The following is a 15,671-nucleotide window of genomic DNA, read 5'->3' on the forward strand; positions in this document are numbered from 1 at the left end:
ATGCTTTATATAGCATATATGAGTTCTGAAGTCAGACTACTTTGGTTAGCACCCAGCTCTACCAGTTACTAGGTCATTAATTTTGGAAAAGTTGCTTGGCATCTCTGTACCAGGATTTATTTTCTGAAAATAGAGATAATAATAGTACTTACCTTGTGGACTAGTATACAATATAAGAAAAGAATGGCTGAAGGAGTCTCAGCCAAAACAGTAAGCACTTCATAAATGTTAGTTACCAGCATTTTAATGATTTCTATTGGTAGTATTTAATGTGTTCTTATATAATGTTAAGTAACTCCTATCTAGTTGACTTTCATGTAGAAGTCTTGATGAATAATATATTTAAAACTGTGAAGAATTTCTTTTCAGCATCTATTGAAAGGAACATCTGATTGTTCTTCTGCACCTTTTTAGGAATATGTATTCATAATTTAAATTGTCTGCAGCTAGTTTCTTTTCTCTATTTTTTAAACTACTCTTCTCAGCTTTTTGTATTAATGTCACTATCTCTTTATAAAAAATGTGGGTTAACTTTTCTTTTCTTTGTTCTGGAAAACAAGGAATAACATTAGAAATTTCTGTCTGTAGATATTTGCTGGCATTCTTTATAAATATTTTGACCTGTTACTTTGGGGGCTGGCATCTCTGTGATATTTTCTCAAAATTTTTATCTCATTTGGTTTAATTTTGGTGTTTACTGCTTTGGAAAACAGTTCTGGAAATTTACATTTTTTTAGATAAACATTCATTTCTTAGAATTTATTAAATGTTATTTAGTTGGGGCTGGGTGCAGTGGCTCACACCTGTAAATCCCAGCACTTTTGGAGGCTGAGATGGGCAGATTTCTTGAGTTCATGAGTTGGAGATAAGCCTGGGAAACATGGTGAAACCTTATCTCTACTAAGAAAAAAAAAAGTAGCCAAGTGTGGTGGCCTTCACTTATAGTCCCAGCTACTTGAGAGGCTGAGGTGAGAGGATCACTTGAAACTACGAGGCGGAAGCTGCAGTCAGTCCAGATCATGCCACTGGACTCCAGCCTTGGTGACAGAGACCCAGTTTCCAAAAATTTTTTAAAAATATTAAATTTAAATTTAAATTTAATTAAAATTTTTGTTATTTGAATTTTCTTTTTCTGATTTTTCCATGATTTTCTTACTTTTTATGTCTATAATTTTTCTTCTTGTTTTAGAGCACTTTCTCAACAAACTACCAAGTTCCCTGAAATTCGTGTTATCCTCTTTCAGAAGAGCAGATGTCTGCATGCCTCTCAGTGAACTCCCTTCACCCCCAACTTTCCCAACTTGCAACAAGAAAGTATTTCTGTGCTTATTTATAATTTTGTGACTTATCCATGACCTGCCAAGCACACTGCTATTCCAGACAAGGGACTTAGTTCCCCCTTCATATGTCTCTAATTCTAGAATAAAATACCTTAGATTTGTAGAAGTCTGTGTCTGCTCCCTGCACCTGTCCTTGGTTTGGTCTTTGATAGCTACATTTTATAAATAGAGATTTAGGGTTATGACTAGTTCTTCTTTTCATTAGTGGCGCCGATTTTTTCTTTTCTTATTAATCTTCTTCTTGATTTTTTATTTGACTTTAAAGAAAGAAGTGGAATGGAATGTCTTTATTGCATCATATTCCACTATAAGTCTTGCTCTTTTTAAGTTATTAAACTTAATTTCATCTATTCATCCCTTTCGTAAGAAGCCTTTATAAACCCTACTAGATTTGAAAAGGTGTTCTTTAAATTTTTTTAAACTTCCCCACATCTCACTTTTTATTTCTCATTCCTTAAAATTTCTTATTTGTTTGTATTTCTCTAAAAGTTGCTACACTGAGAAATCTGGGAAAATGTCAGTCTTTGCCATTATATCTCTGAAACAGTTCCCAGCTGATAGTAGGCTCAAAATATATATTTATTGAATGAATATTTTTCACCATGGTTGTTACTGGGTTTTCTTGTTTAACAAATTATTTTTAGTATAATAAATGTCAACATGTGCTTTTGCTTTTTGATAATGAAACATTTTCACTTGTTGTTCAGTAAAAGTTTTATGTATTAAAGCAGTCTATGTCAAGTATAAGAAAGTGGCATAGGGTGTGGGATGACAAAAGGAGCCACTCCAGCCCCTCTTATATCATCCACATTTGCCAACATTCCGAAATGCCACCATGTATTATGTCACTACTACAAATATTTTTCCTCTGGATCACCAACACTTTCATCCTAGATATCACTCTCTCTCTCTCTCTCTCTCTCTCTCTCTCTCTCTCTCTCTCTCTCTCTCCCCCCGCGCCACCGTCCCCCCACATCTCTTGAATGAGTACTTCTTTTGCAGTTACTGGCTACCAGAAGAGGTAGTGTTCTGAATTCCAGTAGTGTAAGTTGGCTGAATAGTCGTTAAACCCAACACTGCCATTAACTAGCTTTCTGACCTCAGGCAATTTGCTTAACCACTTCAAATCTTAGTTTCTTCACTTATAATACAATCATATAGCAATATATTTACTTCATAGAATTGGGTGAATTACATGTAAAATGCTTAAGGCAGTCTGATCAGAAAAGTGAAGGAACTTGTATACCTCCTCGATTTTGCTGAAAGCTGACCCTGTTAGAACAAAGAAAATAACACAAAAGTAATGGCCTCCAGCAATCTTGATTTCCCACTCCCTTCTCACATTTTTTATGTTCTAGTGTTTTTTAAACAACCATAACTTATAACGTAACCTTCCTTAATATTGCATTAAAACCATTTACTATGCCATCATTTTTTAATGCTAACTTCAAAATGTACAGAAGGGAGATATACAACTACAGAAGGTTAAATTGTAAGAAAAGATGTCACAAAGCATCAAATATGTCTGCAACAGCAAGTAAATTCCTTTATCACAGGTTTTTCAGAGCTATCCCTTAGGCTAGTTTCAACTTCTCTCCTCTGAATTCCATATGCTTTTTTTCAGACAGCAATCAAAGAATCACTCAGTGGCTGATTATCCAGGTTTTGTATCTATCTTCTTCAATTTAGAATCTCTCTGAAACCCTACAGCTTACAGAGTTAGGTGGTCTTCCTGTCACAACATAGGAGAACAAAACTTACAATTTAAGTTGGCCCTTATATTTTATCTCTGTAGATTTAAAAAAAAAATGCTAGAAGCAGTGATTGACTTTATTGATTAAACTGAAGACTTGAAATTTCTTTATTCATTTATTTCCCCACCATCCAGATAATCATATGTCAGTGCTTTGGCAGTTTATCATGGCAATGAAAGAACAGTCCTCACACATTGTGGAACTCAGAAGTTTTTAGAATGTCTTTCTTTGTCAGACATAAATGAAGAAGAAAACTTTCGACATCAAGACCTTAGCAAAAGATTGACTACAATGTCTCATTTAATAAGCATCGAACAGGGCATGCACTGAAAGTGAAAAGAGTTAACAATGTGATCATAAGACTACTAAGCATGGAGAGAACAAGAGTCCAGGATTGGAGACAGGAGAAAACTGAGAAGGAAGAGAGAAGAGGCACAGAGAGAAAGACCTAAAAATCAACAAGAGGCCAAAACTGGAAGATAAATGTTACCCAGTAAGGAATTTCCATTGTCTGATGGCTGAAGGGCACTCAGGATATGAATGTCTAAAATTCACTTCCAAGTTAATTGCACTAGTTCCATCTAAAGCCATTCAATGCTTCAAAACCCACAGTAAAAGCCTGTTACAGCACATGCCTAACAGATGTTTTTGGGTAGGGGTGGGAGAAGAACAAGAATAGGGTCTGAATTTTTTCTCTGTGCCAATAATGAACAATTAAAAAAAGATAACTGAAATTGAGATGTTTTGGTAAAATCTTGAGTTCATGGGAAGAAAAACCTGAAATAAGACAAAGAAATATAAAAAATAAATGGAGATGGAGATCATAGGATATCTCATATAACATCAGCTAGAGGAATTTTGTAAAATTTGAAAAATAGGATACCTCATCAGACATCTGGTATGTACTAGTTTGGGCTTCCCTCCTTTAAAATAAGCAACTAATTATATGGTGAGATAGCTGAACAAATACTATTAGTGACTAAGAACGTTCTTTTCTCTCTCCTGCTCTCATTCTACTTCTATCTATAGAAGGATTAAAATTTAGAGCAATTTCAATTGCAAAAGATTTTATAAGTACACAAAAGCATATTATAAATCTCTAGTAGGAATAGAGTTAGTAAGTTGTGAAAGGAACAGACTAAAGTACATTTAGGTAGGAAAGGTATGGGCAAAGAGGTTAGCTATTCTTTTTGATGTGTAGATATTTATCTATTTATCAAAGTCCTTTTCCCATCCCAACAGAATAATCTGTTTAAACAATTTATTGTCTTCTAAAATTCAGCTATCCCAGTGAAAAAACATGGAAAAGTAAACATTTGAAACAAAAACATCACATCTCGTAGACACTATACATTTGGAGAAAAACACAGTCATAAGAGTAGTGGTTATTGCTAACAATTATCATGTGCTATATATTTTTTTATCATTTATCTCTGAATAAATACTTGATTTGTTTCTAGACTGGGGTTGTCAATAACAATTCTATAAGTTTTTCTATGCATATATTTTGGTTAATGTATATTCTGACAGTCTTGGAAAAAGACTTAAAAATGTGATTGTCGGATCATACAATAGACATATATTTAACTTTAGTATGTAATACCAAATGTTTTTCTAAAGAAATTTAATATTCTATCTGTAACGTATGTGAATTATAGTTTCTCTACAATAGTTGATATCGACAGCCTTTTAAAATTTGTTCATTTTAATAAGTACGTGATGGTATATCATTATTATTTTATATCACATTTCCTTCTTGAGAAATGATGTCAAACACATTTTACAGACCTGCTGGCTATTTGAACATCCTCTTTTGAGAAGTGCCTACTCAAGTAGGCTGACACTTTTTTTAATTAGGTCATTTGTTGTTTTCTTATTAATTATAAGAGTTCTTTATATATTGTGAGTTTTTTTTTTGTGATAAATATTGCAGAAATATTTCACACTGTGACTTGTTTATTAATTTTTTAAACAATGCATTGTTGGTAAACAGAATATCTTAATTTTAATTAAATCCGAGTAATGTAAAAAATGATTAATATTTTCTTTCTTCATTTAAAGGAATCTATGCATACTATATAACCATGAAGCTATATTTCTTTCTTTTCTTAGAATTTTATTGTTTTTCTTCTTACATTTAGTGCTATAATTAACATGCAAGTGAATAACCACATCTGACATTTTTTTATAAAGGACTACTATACAGTAGTAAAAATTACTTATTTACAACGGCAAAACGAATCTCATAGACATTATGTTGAGCAAAGGAGCCCAAGAACAGACTACATATTGTATGTATTTCCTGTATGAATTCATCTGTATTAAATTGAAGGATGATCAGACAATCTATTACTATAAAAGCAAAATAGAGGCTATTGAGACGAAAGAAAAACAAGCTTCAAAACAAACTAATGGAAAAGTTACATACTTTTATCTGGCACCAAGTATATATTCATATGTAAATACTTTTCAAGCTGTGCAATTAAGATTTGTATTTTATATAAAGTTATGCTTCAATTTTTAAAAACTACTTCAATTTACAAAGGCAGATGTTTTCTTTAATCATCTGATTTATTTATCTGACTCATCCTTCAGGTTAAGAACTTTTATTCCCATTTTTTTTAACCTTAGACTTACGGACGTTAAGTGTTACCTAACACCACAGCACTAATAAACATCAGAGACACTTTTCTAAGCAACTCTGTTTGACTCTGAAGTTTAACTTTTCAAGATCCTTTACAAAAATAAACTATAAAGAAGAAATGGAAGCATTTCTATTAGCATATATCCCTTTAAGTGTATTTTTAATAACTCATAATTGAGTCTTTCCTGGCTGAACTTTTTACATCTTCAATATTATTAGTTTAATTTGTTTTGTCATTAGAGCTGGCATATTAATTAAGAACTATTCTTCCAAACTGAATATTCATTAGAAAATACTCACATGTTGTGACATACTGGCAAAATCTCACAACAGTTCAGAAACTTGGCAAAGACTATATTATTGAATATTTTCATGGTCTTATGTTCTTTAAGGCAGTAACAAAATCGTTAGAATGGAGACCACATGTATTATCTAGCCTGCTGCAAAAATTAAAAAAAAAAAAAAAGCACCACAACAGTGACTTTACACAACAACTTATTGTCTCACTGTTCTACAGACCGGAAGTCTAAAATCAAAGTGTTGAAAGGGTTGGCTCCTTCTGAGGCCTGTGAGGGAAAGATCTGTTTCAGGCCTTTTTTCCTGAGCTTCTATGTGGCTGTCTTCATGTTCAAATGACATCCTCTTTGTGTACATACCAGTGTCCAAATGTATTTCTTTAAAAATGAGACCAGTCATATTGGATTAGGGACCTATTTGACTCCACTATGACTTCAGCTTAACTAATTACACCTGCAATGATTCTATATCCAAAGAGAGTCATATCCTGAGGTGCTGAAGGTTAAGACTTCAATATATGAATTTGGTGGGGACACAATTCTACCCATAACCACAGGGCTACAGTCATAAAGTCCTATTCAGAGAAATCGTGATGCATTTTGAGAGAGACGTATAATAAAATATTAACCTTAAATTTATGAAAAGTAAATTTCTCACAATATCTTCTAAAACATTTCCAAGCATTCATCTTTAAATATGCAAAAGAATAATTTATAAGACTTATAAATTGTTATCTAGATAGTCTAAGTGTTCTTGTCTTACATTTTACAAATAGCTACACTGAACTGAGTTTATTCTGATCTTTGATTAAAATAATATATGGGAAAAATCTTAAAAACAAATAACTCACACATAATATTAAGCAAAGATACTTTACTTAGCTAGACAACTAATGAGCTTTTATATCTCTAATTATTTACTACCATGAACAAATACCTAACAATATCCTAAAATTTTATATTGGTGTATGAATACATAAAACTCATCTTCTCTTTATACACATTCCTTCGCATAGTTTTTTATAATGAAAGTTCTTTCTCAATGCTTTTAGTATTTATTTTGAATTAGATTTTAAAGACTTGAAACGTATCCATAATCACAGACACATTATACGTCTTATAATTATATACATGTGTGAAACATAGTAAAAATCTATTGCTCCAGCAGATTAATTTGCTGACCTTAGTTTCTCATCCTTTATAGAAGAACATAACATCATCATGTGTAGCACTATAAGAGTGACATTGCCATTTTTTTGTGTAAAATTATAAATCTATGACTAGAAATAATGCAATCAGCTATGAATACGGAAAAAAAAAACTTGTATTTGACCAAATCAAATCTGGTCAATTTAAAATAAGTAAGTCTGGGAGACATTGTTTTTATTTTTAAATCTATGATCTCATAATCCCACAAGATATAACCAATTGCAGATTTTTTTTTAATTTATGTGTTTTAGAGACAGGATCTTGCTCTGCTGTTCAGGCTGGAGTGAAGTGGCATAATCATAGCTCACTGTAACCTCAGATTCCTGGGTTCAAGTGAGCCTACTGCCTCAGCCTCTTAAGCAGCTGGAACTACAGGCATGTGCCACCACATCCAGCTTTTTAAATTTATTGTAGAGATGACACCTTGCTATATTGTCCAGCCTAAATTGCAGTATTTTGTGAAGTGCTTCTCACAGTCATGTGTGTCAAACAACTAAGATGTATTTACAGTTCTCATTTTAAACATTTACTAAAAATCCATGTTTTCGTATTGCAAAAATTAATTGATCTTACATATTTTTTGGACTATTTTCCATCTTCTATATACATTTTTTTTTTCTGGGAGGGACATGTCAAGTATTGTATTAATTGTGCTTATGTCTGTTAGCTTGGAGTTACAAGGATAAACAGAATAACATCTCATGATGGGCAAATATAAATATGAGCTCAATAATAAATGGCTGAATTAATATAAGGAAGCAAAAGTCCTACAAAATGTGCTTACTCTGATCTCTGATTAAATCATCTGCCTTCTCCTTCAGCCTTCCCCCAACCCACATACACACAGACTCACTCTCATTCTGCCTTTGGTTTCTTAGAAGTTTGGCTACTGTAACACTGGCCTTAGGATTTTGTGAAAATCAATTTCTTATAGCCTCAGGTGTGTCCTCTCAATTTCATATTTTGAAGTCCGAAACCCCAATATCTCAGAATGTGACTGTATTTGGACATGGGGCCTTTAAAGAGTTATTTAAGGTGCACTGATGTCATATGAGTGAGCCCTGACTCAATATTACTGGTGTCCTTGTAGGAAGAGGAGAGTAGGATGCAGATAACACATAGACAGACCAAAGGTGATTATATGAGAATGCAACGAGAAGCCATCTCCGAGCCAAAGAGAGAGGCTTCAGAAGAAACCAAATTCACTGGCACCTTGAACTTAGACTGCCCAGCCTTCAGAGCTGTGAGAAAATAAATTTCCGTTGTTTAAGCCACCTAGTCTATAGTATTTTGTTTTGTCTATATACTTTTGTTTATTTAGCAGAAGTTTATCTTGGATTCTTACTAATTTCCATAACTAGAAAAGACAGTTAAGCCATCCCGTTTCTCAGAAAGCTCACGCTTACTGTTAAATAATAATCGAACTTTAACATCACTCTCCCTTACCATTTTCCACACAATAATTGGATTTCTGTAGTACTTTCCTTCATGCAGGCTTAGAGCTCCTTCAAGAGAATTCATAGCATTTTACTGATAGGGAAACAGAGTGAATGAATGATTTCCTCTGTTACAGGGTATGGAACAAACATATATATGATAAGACAAAAAGCATTAATTGTACTCAGAATTGTTCATTATTATTTTATTTTATTTGTTCTGTGGAAATTTATGGTTAGAGATATTACATAGTTTACTAGGGTCAGAGAGCCAGTAACAGGTGCAGTGAAGATTCAAAACTAGGTTTACAGATTCCAATGCCAGTTCCTTTACACTGCTCTTTAATTCACACTGTCTAGAGCTCATACATAATCATTTGTGCTTTCAGGTCATAACTACTCCCAGAGCAGAAGAAATAATACTTCCTACTTTGTACGTCCTCAGAAGAAACCCTCAGCAAATATTTGTTGATGCTTTTGGGGCTCTGTATACTGTTTTATTTACTCACAAATCAGTCCCAAACATCTAACACGATCCCAAAACAAGGTAAAACTATATTGAAAATAATATCTGAAGATGGTTGATATCAAGCTTTCCTCATAAAGTATTAGAAATAGCAACATGTCTAGAAGATGATCAAAATGTTAAAAGAATTCCAATATTCCAATTTACATCAGGTAAACAAAATATCGGCACATAAAAAACAAGAGCAAAATGTGTTGCCGTTTTACTTTAGGGACATTGTTGATATCCAAAGAAATCATCAAACTCAAATGGAAAATATTCATTTGAGGCCATGAGAGATAGATGCAAGAGCATTTAAAATTGCATACATCATTCTGAATTAGAAAAAAACAAAATACTTGGGTTAAATGAAGCTTTTCTATTTAAGGATTACAAAGTACCTTAGAACATATTGTGCTATACAAAGACTGAACAAAAATTATAACATCTGGTTTGTAAGAGTTCTCTTCCTATAATATAAGCCTTCCTTACACATCTGATTGCTTCCTCCCTCAATAATACGCCTGGATTGGAATGCTGGTTTATTCATTTGTTTTCTACTATTTAATGGTATTTCAGTTAAGCTAGTATTTTATTAAAATGGTCCGATATTTATTCAAGCATCCAATCTATGTTTAAATCTATGAAATAAAAAGTCTTCTTGTAAATCCTCGATTTGATTTATGGTATACTTCACCAAGTGAAACTCTTGTGATAAATATAGGGTGATGGTGGGGATAACCTGGGTGGGTGGCAACAATGGAATGAGAACTTCATTCAGAGCTTTGTTTTTCTAGACATTTAATTTAGTGTAGGCTTTCACAGCCGGACTCCCTACTCTATAAAATAAAGTGAAGGGGAGTAAAGTTGTCTAGCTGTAAACTAGAGAAGAAAAGAAAATAGCTTCCCATGACCCAGTATGAGCAAAGCCTTTATAGTAGCAGTGGTGTCATAGTTACTAATGAACAGTTGTACAGGACTTTATTATGTAAAAATTACTTCAAAATGTTATTAACTTTCTGATCAAATATACTGCAGCATATATATTATTATCCTCAGATTGCAGATGTGAAGAGATGATTCATTGAAATTATGTTACTCATACAAAGTTATCTTGTCAGTAGCTGAGTCCAGGATGGAATTTATTTTATCATTCTGATCACGCCCTGTATGCATGAATAGAGTGAGGAACTTTTCACAATAAGATAACAATCATAATTTTTCTGGCTTCCACATTGGTTACTAAGACCTGGCTAATAACTAAAAGGATATCTTTTCTCTGTTATAATGTATGATGAACTAGAAATGAGAGAGAAAACCAGAAGAACGTTTATTTCCCTGTAAAATGAAAACTATATATTTTTTTTCCATTTCTTATCATCATTTGGTTTTTTTATACTTAAAAACTGTGGAATGCTAGGTAAGAGTAAAAAAAATGTACAAAATTAGAAGACAGCATTATCTAAAAATCTAATTCTTATATGTAAAGTGTCATCTTAGGGACAAATTAACATATAAAATTATTTTACATAACTAAAAAGGTAAGGCTGAATTCTACTGGTGAAAGTAAAGTGGAATTTTATTATAGAACAAGTGGGCATTTCTAGGGATGACAGAAATTTTCCTTTTTTCTTCAGCAGTTTTTATTAGTTTTGCTGAATCAGCTAATATGTGTCCTAAATGCTCCTTCCTCTAGACCTTTTCTTTATGTAGCATGTAGAATGCCCATAAGTTTATGTCCATGTAATTTAATGTAATTACTAACTTTAATGACTTTGTAATTGGAACCACTGTGATTCTTAATATGACTATGGTGAGCCCGTATTGACTTGCTATAGACATTTACAAAGACTGAAACTTTGTGGCGATTCAACTGCGCTCTGAAATTCAAACACATCTACAGCCATACCACCGCGAACACACCCAACTGCATCTGAAATTCAAAAAACATATTTCCATTTTAAATACTTAACCCATTGCTTATGTACTTAAAAAATGAAATACTATTTTACTGAAAAGTTAGCTTTTTTTGGGTAATTCTCAACATTTGTATGCCATATGCTTTCAAAAATGAAATATTCAATATTTAATAAAATATCTCCAAACTGAAACTCATCCATTGCAGCTGGAGTTGTTTCTTTATTTAGAACAGTTTACTAAACTTTAGTTGAGGGGGAGATAATTCAGGAAGAAGCCAAGCTTGTCCCAGTAAGACTGCCTTTCTCATCATGCCGAAGGTAATTTTTATAACACTCTATTAATGAAAAGATCTAAGCAAGATTAAGAGGCCTCTCCAGTCCCTCCCACAGCCCAGCATGCACTAAAGTACTTTAAAGGAACTGTTTGCATTGGAATTCTCCCATGCATTAGCACTTAAATCTTTAAAATATCTTTGAAGCCCATCTGCTGCAGAGCTTCATTTTTAATGAAAATGAAAAGGGGCAGTTATAACTGTCTCTAATACAGTAGGTCTTTTTCTATAATTCTAATTTGTTGTACCTCAGAGGAGATCTTTGGAACAGAATAATTTTCACTCACAAGATAATGAATACATTGTTAGCTACTCATAATAGTAACAATCATAGAAAATGGAAATATATCAGCAATAAATAGGCCATTTTTCTATCACTTTAGTGTTGTATTCTACAAAATATATTAGTTTTTTACAAATTGATATAAAAATCTTTACATATCGTGTCCAACCATATTTTCACACTCAAATGTACACAGTACATTGCATTTTTGAAATCTTTATTTTTGAAATAAATACTTTGAAATTAATAATGCAAAACAAAGAAGAGAATAAAATGTTCATAAATAATTTCTTAATGTGCATTTCCAGATATAAAGTTTTTTGGGATTTAGTCACAGCAAGATCCCGACAAAAATTTGTCTTCCTAGTTCTGCTCTTTAAATTGAGATATTTTGGTTTCTCAAAAAGAGAAGGAGAATGGCTTCTCACTTTTGAGGCACTATATAATTTTTATTTTTTGAGACAATGTGTCGCTCTGACGCCCAGGCTGGAGTGCTGTGACATGATCTCGTCTCACCGCAACCTCTACCTCCTGGTTCAAACTACTCTTCTGCCTTAGCCTCCCGTGAAACTGGGATTACAGGTTCTGGCAACCACGCCCAGCTAAATTTTGTATTTTTAGCAGAAACAGAGTTTCACCATGTTGGCTAGGCTGGTCTCGAACTCCTGACCTCAAGTGATCCTTCTGTCTCGGCCTCCAAAGTGCTGGGCTTACAGGTATGAGCTACCACGCCTGGCCAATTTCTATTTTCCATCTTTTTTTGGAGTTTCACGCTTGTTGCTCTGGCTGGAGTGCAATGGCAAGATCTCAGCTCACTGCAACCTCTGCCTCCCAGGTTCAACAGTTCTGCCTCAGCCTCCCAAGTAGCTGAGATTACAGTTATGCGCAACCACACCCAGCTAATTTTGTATTGTTAGTAACAACAAGGTTTCTCTGCATTGATGAGGCTGGTCTCAACCTCCTGACCTCAGGTGATCCACCTGCCTGGGCCTCCCAAAGTACTAGGATTAGAGGTGTGAACCACAGCACTCGGCCCTTTTTATGTTTTTTTAGAGACAAGACTTGCTGTGTTGCCCAGGCTAGACTCAAACTCCTGAGCTCAAGTAATGTTCCCATGAGGCAATATATTTAAGGCATAATGCTGGGATTTGGAGCTAAACCATTAATTACTATTTTATGAGGCCTTGGCTAACTTACCATTTTCTTTGAGTCTTGGTTTCAACGTAAGTAAAATGGGGATAAAAAGGTAGTGTAGACAGTAAGGTAGCTGAGAGCTTTAAACATGTCAATACACATTTAAGAATTTGGCACGTAAGGCTAAGCACAGTGGTTTATTCCTGTAATCCCAGCACTTCAGAAGGCTAAGGTGGGTGGGTCACTTGAGGTCAGGAATTTGAGATCAGCCTGGCGCATATGGTGAAAACTTGTCTCCACAAAAAAGTCAAAAAGTAGCTGGGCATGGTGGCGCATGCCGGTAATCCCAGCTACTCAGGAGGCTGAGGCAGGAGAATAACTTGAACCTGGGAGGCAGAGGTTGCAGTGAGCCAAGCTTGCACCACTGTACTCTAGCCTGGGTGACAGAGAAAGACTTTGTCTGAAAAAACTAAAAATTAAATAACAAAGAATTTGGCACATAAATAATTTTCAATCCATGTTAGGTGTAATACCATTATGAAAATTTATTTTCTACAAATTTTTTTTGCAAGGCTGGTTGACCATAACAACTCTGGCATATTTACCTGTACAGACAGTACCAAGAGTGGCACCACAGAACTTTCTTACGGGGCAAGACCACGTTTTTTGGAGAGTCACAAGTTTCTCTGACTTGAAGCCTCTGAAGACGTTCTAGCTTTTCCTCACTTTCATGAGCATCAGAAAATATGATACAGTAGTAAAAGCATAGGATTTTCTTTTCAAAACAAGATGATGTTATAATCTACTTCTTAGAAACTGTAAATGAGTAATTTCATCTATTAAAAATGGAAAAGACTATACATACTCTGAAACTTTTCTGTGAGGAGCAAATAAAATATTATACAACCCAGTAGACATTAACAAATATTTCTTTATATAGATTTTTTTTTTCAAGAAAACTGGTTCAAGAAGATCAATTTCCAGAAAAGATAAAGGAGCTTGTGTTAGACAAACATTCAAACTGAGGAAACTGAAGTAATCCAATAAAAATGCAGAAAGCATTGCTGCAAGGGAAAAATAAGGACCAGAGGAGCCAAGATCCAGAGGAGAAGAGAGCTGAACAAGTTGAAGCAGGTTTCTGTAGCTGCATTTTCCTCTGGGACATTGCCAATTCAAAGTGCACATTAAAAACCTGACAACATGGGCCTTGCATGAGTAAACAACCACTCTGGGAGGCAAAAAAACAACAATAGATGGTGACCTTTTGGTGCTAATAATACAAAATGGAAATTTAAAGGTCAAAATGCCAGTGAGAATGGTAAGACAGAACACTGAGCTTGACACACAAGTGGCTTTTTAAAAAAGACATTTTTCAAAATCTAACACCAGAGACACAAGAGGACAAGAAGCTTATCAGAAAACTGTTTCCCTTCTTTTTTTCTTTTATTGCATTTTAGATTTTGGGGTACATGTGAAGAACATGCAAGATAGTTGCATAGGTACATACATGGCAGTGTGATTTGCTGCCTTCCTCCCCTTCAGCTATATCTGTCATTTCTCCCCATGCTATCTCTCCCCAGCTCCCCACCCCCCGCTGTCCCTCCCCTGTTCCCCCCAACAGACCCCAGTGAGTAGTTCTCCCCTCCCTGTGTCCTCATTGTTCAACACCCACCTATCAGTGAGAACATGCAGTATTTCATTTTCTATTCTTGTGTCAGTTTGCTGAGAATGATGTTCTCCAGGTTCATCCATGTCCCTACCAAGGACACGAACTCATCATTTTGGATTGCTGCATAATATTCCATGGTGTATATGTGCCACATTTTCCCTGTCCAATCTATCATCAATGGGCATTTGGGTTGATACCAGGTCTTTGCTATTGTAAACTGTGCTGCATTGAACATTCGTGTGCATGTGTCCTTATAGTAGAACAATTTATAGTCCTTTGGATATATACCCAGTAATGGGATTGCTGGGTCAAATGGAATTTCTATTTCTAGGTCCTTGAGGAATCACCACACTGTATTCCACAATGGTTGAACTAATTTACACTTCCACCAACAGTGTAAAAGTGTTCCTATTTCTCCGCATCCTCTCCAGCATCTGTTGTCTCCAGATTTTTTAATGATTGCCAATCTAACTGGCATGAGATGGTATCTCAGTGTAGTTTTGATTTGCATTTCCCTAATGACCAGTGATGATGATAATTTTTTCATATGTTTGTTGGCCTCATGTATGTCTTCTTTTGTAAAGTGTCTGTTCATATCCTTTGCCCACTTTTGAATGGGATTGTTTGTTTTTTTCTTGTAAATCTGTTTTAGTTCTTTGTAAATTCTGGATATGATCCCTTTGTCAGATGGGTAAACTTCAAAAATTTTTTCCCATTCTGTTAGTTGCCGATTCATTCCATTGACTGTTTCTTTTGCTGTGAAGAAGCTGTGGAGTTTGATTAGGTCCCATTTGTCTATTTTGGCTTTTGTTGCCAATGTTTTTGGTGTTTTGGTCATGAAGTCCTTGCCTACTCCTATGTCCTGAATGGTTTTGCCTAGATTTTCTTCTAGGGTTTTTATGGTGTTAGGTCTTATGATTAAGTCTTTAATCCATCTGGAGTTAATTTTACTGTAAGGTGTCAGGAAGGGTTCCAGTTTCTGCTTTCTGCACATAGCTAGCCAATTTTCCCAACACAATTTATTAAACAGGGGATCCTTTCCCCATTGCTTGTTTTTGTCAGGTTTATCAAAGATTGTATAGTTGTAGATATGTTGTGTTGCCTCTGAGGCCTCTGTTCTGTTCCATTGGTCTATATCTCTGTTTTCATA

The sequence above is a fragment of the Callithrix jacchus genome, chromosome 7, assembly GCF_049354715.1.
Source record: "Callithrix jacchus isolate 240 chromosome 7, calJac240_pri, whole genome shotgun sequence".
Taxonomy (NCBI): domain Eukaryota; kingdom Metazoa; phylum Chordata; class Mammalia; order Primates; family Cebidae; genus Callithrix; species Callithrix jacchus.